This window comes from Canis lupus, chromosome 17 (assembly GCF_048164855.1).
Source record: "Canis lupus baileyi chromosome 17, mCanLup2.hap1, whole genome shotgun sequence".
Lineage (NCBI taxonomy): Eukaryota > Metazoa > Chordata > Mammalia > Carnivora > Canidae > Canis > Canis lupus.
The window spans coordinates 1,788,072-1,807,709 of NC_132854.1; the positions used below are offsets into that span (position 1 = coordinate 1,788,072).

Sequence of the window (19,638 nt, forward strand, 5' to 3'; positions counted from 1 at the left end):
ATTGCTGAACAGACTCACAAAAAAATGTCCAATCAACACAAGAGAATACATAAAAGGAAGAAAACAGAAATAAGCACAGTTGGAAAAAGTAGAAAAATTAGTAAACGGAACCCAGTGACATATGACAAGGTTAACACAACACAACTAGTTAGGGTTCACTCCAGAAACTGAAGGCCGGTTCAACATTTGACAGTCCATCTATATAACTCCCCATATAAATAGACCACAAAATAAACACCATGTGATTATCTCGAGAGGCAGAAAAAGCTTTAAGCAAGATTCAACATCCACTCATGATCTAAATTCTCAGGAAAGTAGCCACAGAAGTAAGCTTCCTTAATCTGATAAACAACATGCATCTTCTGCGGCCCTCCCGCTAACTTTGTGGGCCTGGTCAAGCCACTGAATTCTAATCCCTCGAGTTTGGAACAAATATGGCCATGCTCACTTTTCCTAGTTAACACCACGCTAGATGTTCCACACAATCAGGCAAGAGAAAGAAATAAAAGACCTACAGACTGGAAAGGATGAAATGAAATTGTTTTTATTTGCAGATGACATGATTGTCTGTGTAGAAAAAAAAAAATCAAAACCACCAAAGTCTTCAGAAAAGCTCCCAGAACTTGTAAGTGAGTTGAAGAAGTTCCCAGGATATGACAGGAGGTATGAAAGCTGGCCTGTACACCTACATGCCCGCTGAGGAGTCCAGTGCCATTTCCTCTCTGTGACCTCTCAGGCCAACCACAGGAAATGACAAAGGTTCGACACACCAGATGTGGGATGTAGTCCATGCATCACAGGCTTAGGTCTCCTTGCCAGCTGTGCTTCTAGGCATGTCTGCATTCTAACCCAGGCACCCTGATTTGGGGGTCTCTTCCTCACTTGCCTCTGCCAACACCTCCTTTTTGAGGGGCTCAGAGGAATCTTGAAAATACTTTTCTCTGTTCTGACTCAGTGAGTGGTCATTGCTTTCCACTCCCAGCCCTCCCCTGCTGACCCCAGGCCCCAGGTCCATAAAACCACAGGACTCCTCTGTTTGGGGGTCTTTCAGCAGTGAAAGCACCCCGTATCTTCACTCGTCCATCTGACCCCACCTGGTGCCATTCCACTGGTAAAAATGGAATGAGAGAGCCAATGTATTCCATGGTTTGGCTTCCTGCTCACACTATTGCAGCAGAGGATGGAAGGCTTGACATTGTCTTTGCCACGTGGCTTGTTTTCTTAATCAGCTGCCCTGACATCTGGCAGTACAGCTCTCAGCTCAGCTGAGCTCTTGAGCAATGAACTAGAATTTGAAATTTTAAAAAAGCAAACAATACTGTTTAAAATAACATCCCAAATGAAGTAATTACATAAAACGCTAACAAAATACGTGCAGGATCTATATACTATGAACACCGAAGTGCCAATGAAAGGAATCAAGGGAGGTATATATAAATGGAATGACATACTGTGCTCATGGAATAAAAGGCTCATCGCTGTGAAGATGCTAGTTAGTTTTCTCCAACAGGATCTAGAAATTAAAAATAATCTCAATTGAAATCTCAACAAGGTATTTCATAGATATTGACTAGTTGATTCTAAAATGTATATGGAAAGACAAAGGAATTTGAATAGCCAGGACAATTCTGACAAAGAACACCTCATACTACCCAAATTCATAGTGTAGCAATATGATAGGATCAAAAGAAGATATATAAACCAGCCGACCAGGATGGAGTTCAGGATAGATCCACAAAAATATAGTCAACTCATCTTGGACAATATGGCAACATTGACTCAATGGAAAAAAATAGTTTAAAAAATGTTGCTGGAAATATAGAACATCCCTATGCATGTGGATAAACCTTGAGACACACTTCATACCTTCATACCTAAAAAAAGTTTTTTAAAGATTTTATTTGTTTGTTTATTTATTTATTTATTAGAGAGAGAGAGAGAGAAGCAGACTCCCCACCAAGCAGACAGCCCAACATGTGCTTGATCCCAGCATTCAGAGATCATGAGGGGAGCCTAAGGCAGACATTTAGCCAACGGACCCACCCAAGCTTCCCATATCTTATTCAGAAATTTAACTTAAAGCAGATCATATGCCTAAATGTAAAATGTTAATACCATAACATTTCTTGAAGAAAGACTGCTTGACCCTGGGTTTGGTGACATGTTTTTAAACATGAGACCAAAAACACAATCCATTAGAAAATACAAAGTTGATAAACTATACTTTCTCAAAGCAGAAACTTCCCTTCTATGAGAAACACTATTAAGAGAATGAAAATACAAGCCACAGACCTGGTAGAAATATTTGTAAATCCCTATCTGATACAGGTCTTCTATCTAGAATATATAAAGAATATTTAAAAATCAACAATAAAAACACAAACAACCCAATAAAAACTAGACAAAAGATCTGACCAGATACTTCACCAAAGACGGCAGAGAAGCACATGAAAAGATGCTCAACATCATTAGTCACTAAGGAAATGAAAACTCAAACCACAATGAGATACCAATCATTGTACACCAATTAGAATGATAAAAATAACAAATGAATAAAAATCTTAAAACTAACAATATTGAATGCTGGCAAGGATGCAGAGAAACAAATGATCATTCATTTCTGATCAAAATGTGTCCAGTCACTTTCTAAAATGGTTTGGTAGTGTCTTACAAAGTTAAATATATATGTAGCATATTACCCAGCAGTCTCACTCCTGGGTCATTTACCTAAGTGGATTTAAAACTTACATTCACAAAGACACGTAACAGGGAAAAGCTTAGAGTGTCTGATTCCATATTGCTTCTATATCCCTTGCCATTGTGATCTATAGCTTGGAAACCCCTGCTTTGCCTCACACATAGACATGTCAATCACCCAAGGACTTTGCTTACAGCTAAGATTTGCAAAAACTGCAAAAACTGAGACCCACCTCAGCAGAGGAGATACAGAGATATATACAGAAAGGACTCTGTTTAAGACTTGCAGGAACAGGGATCCCTGGGTGGCGCAGCGGTTTGGCGCCTGCCTTTGGCCCGGGACGCAATCCTGGAGACCCGGGATCGAATCCCACGTCGGGCTCCCGGTGCATGGAGCCTGCTTCTTCCTCTGCCTGTGTCTCTGCCTCTCTCTCTCTCTCTGTGTGACTATCATAAATAAATAAAAAAAAATTAAAAAAAAAAAAAAAAAAGACTTGCAGGAACAGCATGCATGACCTGTCCCGGAGATCAACTGACCGACAACTAAGAAGTTACTCGATCTTCCTCAGATATCTACAGCTATGAAGTCACCTTTGGACTCTACCCCCACCCCCACATGCTTCCTCCTCTTGCTAACATAAAAAAAGCTCAAATATCTTGCCCAGGAAGTATGGTTCTTTAGGACAACCATCTGCCATCTCCTGGGTTTCCTGGCTTTCAGAATAAAGTCACTTTCCTATGGCCACATCCTGCCTCTGGATATACTGACCCATCCTGTGGGGAGTGGAAGGAGCTTGGACTGGATCCCTCCCTCTCTCTCTCTCTCTCTTTCTCTCTCTTTCTCTCTCTCACACACACACAGTATTCAAATATTCATAGTAACCATAAAAAGAAACAGACTTATTGGTTATTGGTTCATGATACAAATGGATCAATCTTTAATTCATTTTACTAAGTTAGAGAAGTCCATCTACAGCAGCGCAAGATTCTATTATATGATGTTCTGAAAAAGGTGAAACAGCAGGAAAACCGAAGAGATCAATGGGTTGCTGGAGACTGGAATGGGGAGGGAGGCAGGGGGCAGAAGTTCCCCTGCTCTTCCACTGGCCTTCCCACCCACCCCCTTCCAAGGGGACAGTGTGTAGGAGGTGCCAGCTGTGTGAGGAGGGGGCAACAGGGTCCCTTGTACCCCCCCTCCCCGCCCCAACCTCCCTCCCATTTTCCCTTCCTGCTGTGGCAAATAAGAGCACAGAGAGACTGGGGCAAACCAAAGTGCACAAAAGCACCCATCTCCCCAGAGAAGTGTGTGGTTCACCACGGGCGCGGGGCAGGAGAAGACAGGAGGCATCTCGGAACCCAGATGGCAGTGCTAGGCAGGGGGAGAAGAGGGACAAGCTGGGACCATGCCCCCAGGCTGCTGTTCCCGCTACTCAGAGCCCTGCACCCCCACCCCCACCCCCACCCCGTTCCACTGGGCACAGACAGGACAGGCTCGATGCGGAAGTGCCGTGCCCGGTGCTCTCCCTGACCTCCCTCTGCCAGCGGGCGCCACCCCGCCCCCATCACGAGAATCAGTTCATTGCCAGCATGTGTACCACTGAATGTGTGGCCATTATTTGCCATTTTATGACTTAAGGACAAATATGTTCTAAAATTACAATTCTCTATCACATATATGAATTGGGCATTATTTATAATAATATAATTATACTATACACGAATCACATCATATTTTATATTCTGCTATAAATACTGTGTATAAACATCAAGTTTCAGATATAATAAACACACAAATGTTAACGTAGCACAAGTGTCTGTGCGGCAGAAGCGCTAGGCTGCTGCTGAACTGGTCCCTTTACGGCAGTGGCCGGCTGGAGGGGTCTGTGCAGTAGCCGTCAGCTCCCCTGCTCCGAGCCCTCATGCAAAGTCCTCGTCAGTGGAATCCCTGCCGCCAGGAGTCCTCCCAAGCTGCAGACTCTGGACTCCAATGGCCCCTGGTGGGGCCACCCTGCAGATGTGATTCCCAGAAGCAGGAGGTCCACTTCTGGCACTGCGCCCCATCACAGGCTGCTCTCAGCCTCTGCTGGGGGCTTATACACCTGCTTTCCCAGAGGAAGGGTCATGAAAGGGGCCTCCTCTCGGAACTGCCCTGGCCTGGCCGTGAGCGGGCTGCTGGCGTGCACCACGGCAGGTAAGCGGGGCTGCACTGACCGGCCCGCGTTCTTCCCTCCCAACCTGAGACCTGTTCCTGAAATGGTAGCATTTGGCTGGGGACAGAAGTAGGCCAACTGGAGGAGAGTGTCCACTCTCACATAACCACATCTGCCTTGTCCAGATTCTTGGCTTGCCATGAACATTTGGAGAAATACAGATCCCTACCTTCCTACCTGTTATCATTGCTATCTTTTACCAATTACGGAGTCTCCACTTGCTGCCAACTACAGGGCGTAGCTGCCAACTGCACGCCCTGAAAGGTAAAGCAACATCCAAGTAGTATTTGGAATATGAAGACCAGAACAAGCAGGGGTAAAATTCATGACATCCAAGCCACTGCATGGATGTGTGTGATGCAGAAAACTGTGAGCTCCAAGGAGGCTGTCCTCCCTGGAACAGCTGAATTTTGCAGGATTCCTGTCACCTGAATCTAACTTCTCATTGGAATGCCTAATGACCTTCTATTGAGGACAGGATTCCACTTTGTTTCCACAAGCCATGTGTTCTCCTCCTTGTACCAGCCTCTTGGATTTTGCTCGTGCCTGGTGCATGAATAGCCAGTTAAGGACACAGTTTGAGACAGGACTGCTAGTTGAGAATATAACTGGGAAGCAGAATAACAATGAGAAGAACAGAACAGGAGAAGAAAAGGAAGACGTAGAGTCATTGGCTCCATGCTTTTACAAACCTAGACAGCTCACTCAGTGTTGAAAGGATTCCATGCATCAGGAGGGAGTAAAGCTGGTGTGCCCTCCTTGGATGTCCTTCACCCAAGTGCACTGAGTGCAAGCTTTCTCCCATTTTCCTCCCAAATCCACTACTGGGGGAAGGTGTGCTATGGGGAAGAAAGAAGCAGGCCTCTGGTCCTGGCCCTGGCAACTCAGCATCTTCTCCTGGAGGTTCTCCATTCAGACCTCTTCCTGGGGAGAAGGCACATTTTCCAGGGGAGATCTCCACCCCAGGTGGTTAGTCCTGGGTGGCCCCATGCAGGTGAGCAATGGCACTCAGTACAATTCCTGGGAGATGCACTGACAAAAAGATCACTCTTTAATGGTTTATCAGGACTGCTCTCAGAACGCACATGCGCTCTTAGATCCTTAGATCTTAGATCCTTATCCAGCAAAACCATGCCCGCAGAATGTCAAAGGCTCATTTGACCAGCGCCTCTGGACGTAAAGATCACAGTCAGCATCCACACACCCTACAGCTTTCCCTTTAACTGTTCACGAGCCTTGTTCTCCAAAAGAATGGCACCATTTTGAGAGGAGATGGAGTACGGTATAAGATTTTATTTTTGCATGGGCTCATCTTTGTGCTTGTAAATACAGTCCATTTTCTTATAGAATTTTATTGACAATTACAATGGTCTGGGTATATGACACAAGCTTATCTACTTCTATAAAGATTATTTATTTATTTGGTTGATAGAAACTTTTAACAATTAGGTTTTGGAAGCTAAATTAGTGAGGGAAATGACTGTTCTTCCTGACCCATTCTTACCCCTCCTCCAGGATTCAAACCAGCACTTTCTCAAGGTAGAGGTTCCTCACCTGCCAGGTGAAGCAAGGGTACGTCAGCCGCTGGCACCTCCAGCCCTCTCCTTGACCCAGGAAACACTGGCCGCCTGGCGCTTATGCATCCAATGATGGCCTTTCCTGTCTCTGTGGGGGCAGCGGCCACATCTGTCTTAATCAAAGCAGACTCCTCAGGCCCGGACCACAATGAGCCGATCAGAGCTGGTTTAGGTTGAGGGAATCCAAATTCCACGTGCCGTGTGGTTCTACACCAGGCAGCCTTGGGAACAGAGTGGGCCGGACCACGCCAAGAAAGGGCGACCTGGGGCACTTGACGGGATGAGCACTGGGTGTTATTCTGTATGTTGGCAAATTGAACACCAATAAAAAATAAATTTATTATTAAAAAAAAAAGAAAGAAAGGGCGACCTGGGTCCCTCCAGCACAAAAGTGCAGGCCAGGCGTGAGTTTGGAGCAGGGCAGAAAGTGCTAGCACTCACCAGTCTGACACACCTCCCAGCCAGTGGACTTCTGATAGGCTGACTTGCCTGCCAGGTGGGTAGGAGACAAAGTGTACCCAGAGCCACAGAGAGAGATCTCCTTGCAGCCCTAAAACAGGAATGAGCTACAGAGAGAGACGGGGCCCAAGGTGGCAGCCAGGCCAGGGCCCTCCCCCCTCTCCCCCCACAGTCAGCCCCCTGCCCCCCTGCACTGTGCAACCTGCACTGGGCCTGCTTTAAGCATCACCAGAAGGCTCACTTCTCATGCATGATGCTGCAGGTTCTGCCCCCTGAAATATTTGAAACTGGGCTGGCACATAATAGATGCTCAATAAACATTTGTACAATGAAAGAATCTATGAGTAATGAGAAGAGAAGGGATTGATAGGTGTAAGATTTAAACATTAATGAGCAGACACATGTCTCTCTGAGAAAAGCCCATGTCCTATGTGCTCAGTCCTGCGGCCTTCCCACCTCTGACCACCTGAGTGAGGTTCCTCACCAGCAAGGCCTGTGGGTGTGGCCAGCTCACCACGTGAGCACGGGATTGTCAGGCATCCTGGGCATAAAGGGAGAACGGTAAGCAGCAAAACAATTTTCATTCAACGGTAAGCCACTAGAATGCATTTCTACTCCCATTCTAATATACAGGCAAGTTCCGCAGAGAAGTAGCCAAACCAAACCCGGAAAGGACAGATCATTCTCCCAACATGCTTCTCTAACATTTCCCACGAGAAGCCAGGCAGGGAGTGGGCACTGTGCCTGTCTCCGTGTGTCCTGCTCACCCTGCAAAGTCCAGGCAGCACCCTGCCCCTGGGGGACTATGCCAGTGCTGCCACCACTCACTGGGAGGTTATGGGATCGTTCCCTCAGATTCCAACCCAATTTCCATGCATAGATATATATTCTTACAGACACTACCCACAGACTGAGCATTATGTTTTGGGATTTCTTTCAAATGCATCAGGTTGACAGGAATGTTTTCAAGAAATACACCACAACTGTGCCTGCCTAGTCCCCAGTATCCCATTTCTCTGCTCTTTATTCAATTGTAAACGTGTCAGCAGGAAACCTGACCACAGACAACAAGCAGCCATAATAATGTGAATGAATAACATAGATGTGGGGTTATTGTTATCCTTGAGGAAATCTTGTGTTACTCCATTCAAAAGGGGAAAAAATACGTGAAAGTATGAAAGTGATATTAAGCAGATGTTAGACTGGAATTGTCAATCTTGTCTGAGCAGGTGCTAATGTGTTATAATTATCCCTTCTGGCGCTGGGTGTTTAGGATTTTGGTTCCCACCTAGTCAATCACAGCTGCAATTGTTAAGCTACTTACATCGCTAATATGCTGGGTAATAACCAGATAGGATTTAATATTTGACATTTACCGTCAATTACCTTCTTCTGACATGCATCTCCTCTACACCAATATCTGTAGATTGGGCTTTCTTGTGATTTTTGGATAAAATAAATAGAACTGCCGGGTTAAAAAAAAAAAAAGGAAATAAAAGTGGAAAAACATCTCTGTGTCTATCTTGATTGTGCCATGTCTGGTCCCCCACAAGAACAATGCCCTTGTCTCACTGGAAGCACTATTTGGATGCTGATTTTGCACTGCTAGAGGACTTACTTTCAAAGATTTTGCTCTTCCTCCCCCTCACTGAAAGAGAAGGTTAATCTCTGCATTCATCCACAAATGGGGAGGCTAGCGGGTCCGTTACACAGAAATCTGTAAAGAGCACCAACCAAGATCTCCCCCAAGGGTCTCACTTTTCTGCATTTGCCATCACAAAATCAAACTGAGAGCCAGAAATGGTCATGAGAAAGATGCAGGGCTCAGATGCCACTGGCCAGGGTTTGAATCCACACTCTGCGGCTTTCTGGCAGACTCAGGAATTTCCCACCCTGCCTGAGCTTTTTCTGTGAAATAAGGTTTCTGGGGGATTAAGTGAGCACCGTGGGCTGGCACAGAGGAGAGGCACTGTTGTAGTGGTGGCCAGTGGTATGGTATTACAGTGGCTGCTACCTGGGCTGGAAGCCACCTCTGAACCTGGCACCTTAAGGGCTTGATGCCAGAAGATCCGTGGGGGTTGGACTCTCCCATCAGCTGGAAGCTCCAGGGTGGGGTCTTCAGCCTCGAGTACAGATCCCACCAAGCCAAGCAAGCAAGGACTCTCCAGAAGTGTTGGGTGAGGGGAGCAGACCCCAGGGTATGGGCATCACCCACATGGGTTTTGTCACCAGGATGTCGAGGCTGCAGGAAAGCCCCAGACTGTGGGCTGCCCCAGGCACTTGAGTTGTTTCTGAACATCATAACTCCGTTTAGACTCCCGTTCCTCTGATCAGTGCCATTGAGAATACCTAGAAACAGTCCTCAGTGATGAGGCTCGGAGTCCATCTCCCTTGGGATTATGGCTGTGGTGCTCATTACACAGCTCCACGGAGTGTCAGCCACATGGGAAACAGCAGGAGGCACCCAGGAAGTCCCAGTTCCAAGATGTATATAGAAAAGTAGAGAAGTTTTTCTTGGTGGGTGTTTTCATCTACAACCCAGCTGGTGACTCCAGGAAGTTTCTCTAAAAGATGTCACCCAGGAGATCACACATTATTTTATCCTAAAGACACTCACACATGCACACACACGTATGTACATACACACATACAGGCACACACCATAAGCATGCACAAAACATACACACATAAGATCTAGCCAGTTGAATTTTGGTCTATAATGCATGGGTTACAATACATGGGTTACTGACCAAAATTCCAACCATTTCTGCTCGTTGTCATCATGTTTTCCATCTGTAACTTCAAGGGAGGGTCCAGCACCTCTGTGGAAGTTGGGAGGGACTCTCACTCTGGGAGGTGCAGCCTGTTGCATCTGATGATGGTTTGGTCTTGGGGTTAGTGGTGCAGTCCTTCTTGTCATCCCACTAACTTATCTTGACTGTCTTTCGCCCTGAAGTCCTACACATCTCCACAGGTTGAAACCCTGCTTGGAGAATAATCAACCTCTAAACGCATTGTTTTCTGAGGGTAAACTTATTGATTACTCCAAGGATTGTGCAACATTCCAACATTTTCACAGTTTATATGTCAGAATGGGGGATGGGTAACAGAGATTATCTTTAAAAAATAACTTGGCAGAAAATAAATGCCCGTCACTGTTCAGTCGGGTGTACTCCCTTAATTAGAAAAGCGTGATGTAAGTTGTGGTCTCTTTTTCAGATGCGCTGGCGACAAACCCACTGATGAGATGTATCACACCAGTGACAACATAGTACTATCTTAAAAACAATATTTCTACAAGTTATTAAACGCTCCTTATTTCCTGTAGATGAAAGGGGCTTTTTTCAAGGGAATCCTGTTTAAAGTTTAAATTGGAAAGGACATGGGTGGATCTGACAGCCAAGTAGCATTAAGACTTCAAAGCAAAGCAAACGAAGCTGGACCCAGTCATTTTGCAATAAAATGTGAAGTCGAGTAATAGTGCCCTTTTAAGCCACTTGGGACTTTTAAGACTTCAAATAAAATGCTATTAGCACAGACAGATAAACAATCTAAGCCGCTATTTGCCTGGGGTGATACCCTTGTGATTTACAATGGGCAAAGAAAATACAGCAGCCGAGGTGTTCAGCAGGAGTGACATGAACACTGGTAATCTCTTCTCAGTGATGACAGGCCTCTGGACTTCGTACCGATGAACGGCTCACTCCACCATGAGCTGTTGCATGGATGCTGGCTACTCCAAAACTAGCTCCTTTCTCAATTTAACGGCATAAACCAATTAAAAGAGAAAACAATGGAATGTGAGAAAGTTACTAAGTTTTTTGAGTTGAGGGAGAAAAAAGTAGTGTTTGTCTTTGTTTTTGCTTTAGTGATCAAGTGATATCACCAAGGTGGAATCAGCGTAGGGCCATAAAATTCTCCTCTCTCTCCCAGTGCACTGTTTGACCTTGCTGGAGATAAGGAAAGATGCTGGCTCCCAGGGAATTTCCTGTCAACTTAAGAGGTGCCCCGCCCTGCCACACATTGCCAATCACAGAAACAGAAATATTCAGAGTCAAGAAAAGAGGAGTGGTTTGGTCTCGGTGGGGCCGATCCACAGAACCCACGGCCTCTGTTTCTCCTCAGAGGATATCTGCTCCAGGAAATGCCAGTGTTAGGAACAGAGCAGCAGCCAAAAACTCCACGGCCTGGGAACTTGGCTTTCCAAACACTTCCCTGCTCCCCCTGGCTCATCCCTTCCCCAAGGCCATTGCACGAGGTCCTGCAGAAAAAGTGCCAATCCAAATTAGCCTCCGTGGCCGAGAGAGGCCGGGGTGCGAGTCTAAACAAAGGCCTGGATGGCAGCTTCTGTTTTAATAACAGCGGTGTATCTCGTCAGTAAGCGATGCGTGCTCTCTCCTTCCAGCTGGCACGGGCGTGCCGGGCACACCGGCACATTTCTCTGAGCACGTTGTTCGTCTGTGTCCTGTTTCTGCCCGGCACGCCATTGTGCGGAGGCAGCCAGGATAAAATATGCCAAATAATCCTGGCAGAGGTGCTGACAGCTGATGAATTTAACTTCTCTACACAGAATAAGCTGGAGTAAAGCAATGAGGGCTACTTAGAAGATTTTGTGGTTCCAGCCTGTGAATTTTACGTAGCTTTCCTGTGAGAGGTTAAGGGGCATCAAAACAGACAATCCCCATCTCTGTGGTCAGAACATGGCCAGGGGGTGGGGGCAGCGTGCTAGTCCCAAATCTCCAGAACACATTTCTCAAGTCTAAGGAGTAGAATCTGGGCTCACTGTTACCATCCAAATAATCAACAGCCAAGTGAAAATAAAATGCAACAACAGCAGCTATTTAGGATTAAGCCAGTAAGGCTATTGTCCCTTTAAATTGAAAAGAAAGAAAGAAAGGAAGAAAGGAAGAAAGAAAGAGAAATTCTACGAATTCTACAGGAAAAAAATGTCATATTTGTATAGACCCCAAATCCCCTCTGTTTAAACAGGGTGATTAATATCAGCTCCTGTAGGAAATTAAATTCGGGGGAAGAACAGTAATATGCAGATATGCAGATTTCTGGGCAGAATGGCCATCTCTGGGTAGGGAGCTGGCTGATTAATCTGCGTCCTCAGAATACAAAATGAAACACTGAGCTCTCCTGGGCGAGCACAAGAAATGACTTTTCCCTCCCGCATGAGGGAGAAAAAAGGACCCGACACAAACATCAGAGGAGGGTCATGTGCCACATGCCGGGCGAGGCTCTGACTTAAAACTCCGGGTCACGTTCGCAACCGCTAACCGCTTCCTTTCGGGCCGCCCAGCCGGGTGCTTAGAAAGTTCTCCCTCCCTTGTTTCTGAAGACGCAGAGGAACCCCTACCCTGGCTCCCTGGTCCCCCTCCTGGTGCTCCTCCTCCGGCCCTCCTCCAGGGCAGCGCTGGGGAGACTCCTCCCGGCCACCTCCACGGAGGCTCTAGGGGAACAGTGACCACACACGTGCTGCCTCGGGCTCACGTGCAGCTGAACCCACCTCCACACGCTGGGGCTTTTCTTTCTGGAAGGCCGAATGCAGTAGACGGATTTTTTAATTTAAAGCATAATACCAGAAACTCAATTTGCAAATGCAAATTCCTCCTCGCATAATCCAACCCCCTCGTCATTCCAAAATGTCAGCGTGGTCATAGCATCCGGGATGGAATGAGCATGAGATTTTTGATCATTGAATAATAATACTATTTGTTTTTTTGAAAAAAAATATTTACAGCAAGATGCAAAATGTCATTTTCAGTGGGATTTTTCTGTCGTTACTGGAAACTCAAGCCTGTTATTCTGAACCATTCAAGGTCTCTCCAATAATTGTATAGAAGTAGGCATTATGCTATATTATTAAAGCTGTAATTTCCTGCTGAATCTGTCTGGATGTTTCTTTTTATCACTTGGCAATTTCTATCTAGTTATAGCATAATTAAGTTTCCTGACCCCTGCTCACTCTCTTAACAGGACGCTTAGAAATATACTAGAGCTGAAGATCTTCAGGCTGATGTCCTCTCCCCACACAGTAATGGAATAAAATTATTAATCCAGTAATTGTACAGAACACATTACTTTGCATTGAATGTTCCTGGTTCTCATTTTCTGTCGGTGACAATCAGCCTGAGGGTACAAATCATTTCTGCAGGAGCGCAGCCCTTGAAGAAAGCCTCTCATTCGCGCTCCTGGAGCTACCTGCGCAGCTGTGATTATTCAGGGTCTAATACAGCATGAGGCTCAAGCCAACAAAACAAAGTTAATAAAATGGGCTAAGGAACAAGATTTTCCTGCCTGCAGCTCCTGTGCCAAAATTAGAACCACCTGCAGGACTGCAAGCCGAGCCCCCAGGGCAGTGCTCTGAGTACCTGTAAAGGGCTCACTGAGCCTGTGGCTGTCACAGGCCAAGAGGGGGCGCCACTTGCCTCTGGGCAGTTAGAAGGTACGGAGAGTCGGCCTGCAGCCCCACTGACCAGAAATAGGGGGCCTTCTGGATTCCACCCTGCAGGACCAGCCTGAAGGGCTGTGCCAGGACCAAGAGCCAAGCTCCAACATCCCCTGAAAGCATCGCTCAAGAGGGCAGAGCCATGTTCCAGATTCTCTCCCTGTGTCCAGGAGATGTACCCTACATCTGGGAAGAAAGAGGTTATCAAATGCAGCATAAATCTCTTCAACAAAGTAGGTCTAGAGGCAACATACCTCAGCATAATAAAGGCTATCCACAGCCAACATCCTACTCAATGGGGAAAAACTGAGAGCTTTCCCCTTGAGGTCAGGAACAAGACAGGGATATCCACTCTCTCCACTTTATTCAACACAGCATTGGACGTCCTAGCCACAGCAATCAGACAACAACAACAACAACAACAACAAATAAATAAATAAATAAATAGCATCCAAAATGGTAAGAAGAAGTAAAATTCTCACTATCTGCAGATTATGTGATACTATAGAGAGAGAATACTAAAGATTCCATCAAAAAACTACTAGAACTAATAAATGAATTCAGTAAGGTGACAGGATACAAAAATCAATGTATGGAAATCTGTTGCATTTCTATGCACCAATGATGAAGTAGCAGAAAGAGAAATTGAGAAAACAATCCTATTTACAATTGCACCAAAACCGATAAAATATCTAGCAGTAAACTTAATCAGAGAGATAAAAGATCTGTACTATGGCAACTATAAAATAAAGATGAAAGAAACTGAAGACAACACAAAGAAATGGAAAGACAGTCCATGCTCATAGATTGGAAGAACAAATATTGTTAAAATGTCTATATTACCCATTGAATGTCTACACATTCAATGTAATCCCTATCAAAATGCCAATAGCATTTTTCACAGAACCAAAACAAACAATCCTAAAATTTTTATGAAACCACAAAGACCCTGAATAACCAAAGCAATCTTGGAAAAGAAAAGCAAAGCTGAAGGCATCACAATTCCAACTTCAAGTTATATCACAAAGCTGTAGTCATCAAAACAGTATGGTACTGACACAAAAATAGATGGCACAGACCAACGGAGCAGAATAGAAAACCCAGAAATAAACCCACAATTAGATGGTCAATGAATCTTCGGCAACAGAGGCAAGAATATACAATGGGAAAAGGACAGTCTCCTTAACAAATAGTGTTGGGAAAACTGGACAGCCACATGCAGAGGAATGAAACTGAAGCATTTTCTCACACCACACATAAAAATAAATTCAAACTCAAAATGGATTACAGACCTAAATGTGAGACCTGAAACCATAAAAATCCTAGAAGAGAGCACAGACAGTAATCTCTCTGATATTGGCCATAGCAATATCGTTCTAGATATGTCCCCTGAAGCAAAGTAAACAAAAATAAACTATTGGGACTTCACCAAAATAAAAGGGTTTTGCACAAGGAAGGGAACCCCCAGAAAAACTAAATGAAAACCTATAGAATGGGAGAAGATATCTGCAAATGACATATCCAATAAAGGATTAGCATCCAAAATATATAAAGCACTGATAAAACTCAACACCCAAAAAATGAATAACCCAATTAAAAATGGGCAAAAGACATGACAGATATTTCTCCAAAGAAGACACATAGCTGGCCAACAGAAACATGAAAAGATGCTCAACATCACTCATCATCAGAGAAATGCAAATCTAAACCGCAGTGAGCTATCACTTCACACCTGCTAGGATGGCTAGAATCAACAACTCAGGGAAAACAGGTGTTGGTGAGGATGTGGAGTAAGGGAACCCTCTTACACTATGGGTGGGAATGCAACCTGGTGCACCCAGTTCCTCAAAGAGTTACAAACAGAGCTACCCTATGACCCAGCCATTGAGCTACTAGATATTTACCCAAAGAATTAAAAAACAGGGATGCCTGGGTGGCTCAGCAGTTTAGTGCCTGCCTGCCTTTGGCCCAGAGTGTGATCCTGGAGCCCTGGGATCGAGTCCCATGTCGGGCTCCCTGTATGGAGCCTGCTTCTCCCTCTGCCTGTGCCTCTGCCTCTCTCTGTGTGTCTCTCATGAATAAATAAATAAATAAATAAATATCTTTTAAAAAAAGAATTCAAAACACTAATTCAAAAGGATATATGCACTCCTATGTTCATTGTAGCATTATCAACAAGAGCCAAACTATGGAAGCAGCTCAAGTATCTATCCATAGATGAGTGGATAGAGGAGGTTGTACACCACACACACACACACACACACACACACACACACACACACACACTGGAATATTACTCAGCTATAGAAACTGAAATCTTGCCACGTGCAACAATATGGATGGAGCTAGGGAGTGTAATACTAAGTGAAATCAGTTAGAGAAAGACAAATACCATATGATTTTACTCCTGTGAAATGAGATACAAAACAAATGAGCAAAGGGGGAAAAAAAAAGAGAGGCAAACCAAGAAGCAGACTCTTAACTACAGAGAACACACTGAGGTCACCAGAGGGAAGGTGAGTAGGGGGATGGGGGACATAGAGGATGGGGATGGAGGGCACTTGTGATGAGCATCAGATGATATGTGGAAGTGCTGAATTACTACTATATTGTACTCCTGAAAGAATATAACACTTCATGTTAACTAATTGGAATGAATGAATGAATAAATTAATTAAGTAAAGTCTGCAAGATATGTCAAATTAAAAAGAGAGAGAGAGAGAAAGAAGAGAGGGGGCATGATCCTGGAGGGTCACTGCACTGAGCCCTGACCTGCTGGGGTGCACTCACAGGAAGCCAGTGGCACAGGAAGTGGACTGCTCACCTTGATCAATGAAAACCTCGTGCTAGCCTGATCTCAGGGAGGACAGATGGCCACACACAACCCCCATCTTCATGCAGACACTGTGGATTCCATTCTGAAGCAGCCACGGGTTTCCAAGCAAAACAGCACAAAGATCTTTGGCCACAAATGTTTGTGTGCAAGATGCATAACTCCAAGTTGAAAATCTAGCACACATGCTCTGTGAAGACAGGCTTATCTGTTACCATCTACATATTTACCACACATGAGCTTTGTTTCAAACACCTTCACCTGTCCTTGGTCCTTCCCGTGTCTCTGGCACTGCTTCTTCCATCTCTTCTGAGGATAAACTTCAAGGCCAGAGCATGGTACTTAGCTAAACACTTCCAGAACGGACCAACAGGTTTATAAATTAAGCCTGGTAACATCCGTTCCCGACGAGATAGAGGAATGCATACGATTCTCATTCTGCTGACAAATGCTGGTAATCTATTAATAAATATGCTATATCAAAGCTCATTGGTAAACTTCCGCTTACAATCTGAAATGGCTTACAGCTGAAGCAGTTGTTCAACATGTTGTTTATAAGCTAAAAATCACCTCTGACTCATTTCAGGGAATCACCCACTGTGGATGGGGAGCCCTCCATGGAGCAATAGTGATGTCAGTTTATCTATGTGCTAACAGTGTCGGTTTAAATCAATACTTCTCAACCAGAGGCAGTTTTGCCCCCAGGGGACATTTGGGAATGTCTGGCTGGGGACAATCCGGGCTGTCACTCTGGGAGTGGGGGTGCTACGAGCGGGTAGTGAGGCCAACATCCCACGGTGCGCAGGATGCCCCCCGCCTCTGATTATGGAGTCTTTGTTGCAAATGCCAATAGTACTGAGGTTGAGCAACCCCGCTTTAAATGGACAAATATTCACTGAAAGAGACCAATCGGCCCGAGAACCTTGTGCACCCACCAATCCCAGATGTAGCACAAGCATTAAACTTCATATCCTCCCAACTCCTCAGCTTCCGAAATTTCAACACAAAAGAGCAAAGTGGGATATTTTCAACTACAATTATTTTTCTTTCTCAGCTGAAAAATACACTGTCGAGGGAGGGGAAAGAGAATGAAGAGGGTTTTTTTTTTTTTTCCTTCATCCATGATTTTACTAGAAAAGTGAAAACCAAAAATAAGATCAGAAAACAAGTGCATGCAAATTTAACTGCGGGATTTATATTTTGTGTGCCACCCCGCCATGCACAGAGATGTGTAGTGCACTGGTGTCGTGTAAGCGGTGTGACTTGCGGATATCTGGGGCATGGCGGCAGGTGCTTGTGCGTGTGCGGAAACGGTGCAAGTCAGCACATTAGTGTGTGCAGGGGGCAGGACCCCAAGTTTTCACGTTCCTTCTGCTGTAGCTGTCAAAATTTCTTACAGGTTTCAAGCGCCGCGCGCAGCCTCTGTACCCAAAGAAACAGCAGTTTAATAACTCCGGTGGCTCTGTCAGTTGTTTCATTTCTTAATTTCTGAAAGCAAGTCAATTGTGCCTCACTTTTGTTTCACCATAGCCTGTAAACGCCTCCTACGAGAAGTCGCACGCGGGAACTCTTTGGCTGATTCTCGCTGCCTTTATTTCAGAATGCAACAGGGAGCGAGGTGCTTCCAGAACCCCCGTGCAGTCTCCGAATCAACCTCTAATAAACATGCATCTGGGGGAGAAGGTCTGATGGGAGCACGATCACTTCACTTCCCATTGTTTCATTGATAAAAACGATCTGGGAAGCAGAAGAATATATTAACCGTTTCCTTTGGTTTTCCATCGAGAAGGCTGAAGACATTTCTAGAATAGATCTATTTTCTTTTCATTCTACAGAATAATGCATGAATGATTATAACATATGCTCTATCTCCCATTTTTTTCTCAGCCCGTGGAAAAGTGCCTGACACTGTAATCACAACTTGTTGGGTTTTCAATCTGATGCTGTCCCATTTTATCATGGTAGTTAAACGTCCATTCTTGTTCGGTGTGATAAATGTTATGGCCATTTAACAGTAACGAAAAAGAGAGACATGTTAAACCAAATATTGCTTCAGATTGTGTCTTTTATTCTCCTTTATCATCATATCTTAATTTATAGTATAATCATCATTATCACAACTGTCAGCCTCATTTAACCTCGCCTGATCTCCCGTGATTCTTTGCTGTCAGCTCTGATTGCCTACCTTCTGCTGACTGCCTGATAATGGCTGACAGATTAGCCCTCCCCAAGAGGAAGACAATGATATATAGAACAGTGCGGCTCGCGCTATATATTAATGAGGAGCTGGCAAAGCTTTGATAAGGCTGCGGAATAATCCATCAGTGCAAGAAGGAGCTTGTAAAACTGGAGGAACATTTCATGGGAAAAGCACCTGGGAAGGATGTAATGACCCGGCCGCTAAATGCCTGTCAGCTGCCTTCCCTCTGTTGTAATTAGCATCAGATACGGGGCGTATGGATAACCTAAGAAGTTTATCAACCCCCAAATCCAGTTACATTCTCTCCACGTTGCACCCACCGCTCCGTCTTTTACAACATATTTAGCAAGCCAGCAATTAATAGCTCATTTTCTGTGGCATTAGGAACTGTTTATCTTCTGAACTAGCTCTTATCAGGGGCTGTTACGTGTGAAAGGCAAGAGTCATTGGCGCTCTTTGTGTCGAGTTGTTGCACTTACTCAGCAAGGCCTGCTTCGCCATTAGATGCAATGCTTCAGATGGCTACTTGAGTTTGAATGCACCGTTATTACAGGTATTATATGAAATTGCTTGTGTTATGTGAAGGGGATTATAGAGGCCCTGGATCAATACCTTCAGTGGATGTTGGGAGTGATTACAGTGCTCTGTCAATTTTCCCCATTTGGCTGTCAGTGTTGATTTACACCACACCACCTCTTTTATTCACATCAAATCACTCATTTCATTGGTAAATTCTATATATCTCAATTTACTTTAAGTAGCTGATTTGTGTAAAATAAAATGACTTCCTCTTCTGTGTGTGCAACAGACCTAATCCTATATAGTAATAAAAAGTGTAAACACAAGGAAATTCTTTGTCCCTTTCAAAGCATTGCGTGGGGTGCTGTGGCTGCCTGCGACACAAGGTAGCTGTGATTGGAATATCTCGACTACCCAGGCTTTGTCTGGGCCACACCTAGCCTCCTCATCTGTCTCTGCTCCTCGGGCAAGCCCGCCCAGCCTCCTCCGGCGCCAGCAGACACGCTCTTAAAGCAGGTGCGCCTGCCTGCTTTCTCACCTAGTGAGCTCCTAGGCTCACCCTACAGCCCCGGAGCACTCGTCTCAACCCGACGACAGGCTTGTGCTCAGTGCAAGCTGCCCGCATGTTCTTTCTCTCGTTTCCATTCTCGTGGGTACCCGAGTGCACAGACGCGGGCCGGATGAAGCGT

General features: G+C 45.0%; 1 long non-coding RNA gene across 1 annotated transcript in view; it reads right to left on the reverse strand.

Annotated features, from left to right (window-relative positions):
* The window catches only part of LOC140607810 (uncharacterized), a 592,127-nt gene that overhangs the window by 302,315 nt on the left and 270,174 nt on the right, over nt 1-19,638 (reverse strand). The window contains exon 3 of the long non-coding RNA XR_012009714.1: nt 1,452-1,513. This is a non-coding gene — a long non-coding RNA (uncharacterized lncRNA). The remainder of the gene's footprint in view (nt 1-1,451; nt 1,514-19,638) is intronic.